The following is a 352-nucleotide window of genomic DNA, read 5'->3' as shown; positions in this document are numbered from 1 at the left end:
ACCAAGACTTACAAAAAAAAACCCCAGCCACTAAATCCTTACGGTATTTGCTCTGGTGCATTATGGCACCCTTCCTTCTTCCCACTGTGACAACCTCCTGGGCTACATGGGACATAATGCAGCGAGTTTAAAAGCCCCAGCTACCCCCCCTACCCACAATACCCTTGCAGCGAGCAGGGGTAAAGTCAGAAGCAGTTTTAACATGTGGAAGAAAGACCTTTTACTGGTTTGTTCTTCAGACAATACTGCTGTCCGACACAGCAGGGACCACAAAAGTGGAAAGCTTCCTCTAAAATCGTGAAACTTCACCACACAAAAAAGAAACCAGCGATGGAGGGCGGTGGGGTGCTGC

The sequence above is a fragment of the Mesitornis unicolor genome, unplaced genomic scaffold (genome assembly GCF_000695765.1).
Source record: "Mesitornis unicolor isolate BGI_N332 unplaced genomic scaffold, ASM69576v1 scaffold49517, whole genome shotgun sequence".
Lineage (NCBI taxonomy): Eukaryota > Metazoa > Chordata > Aves > Mesitornithiformes > Mesitornithidae > Mesitornis > Mesitornis unicolor.
The sequence above is the reverse complement of the archived record's forward strand: the minus strand, read 5'-3'. Positions refer to the sequence as shown.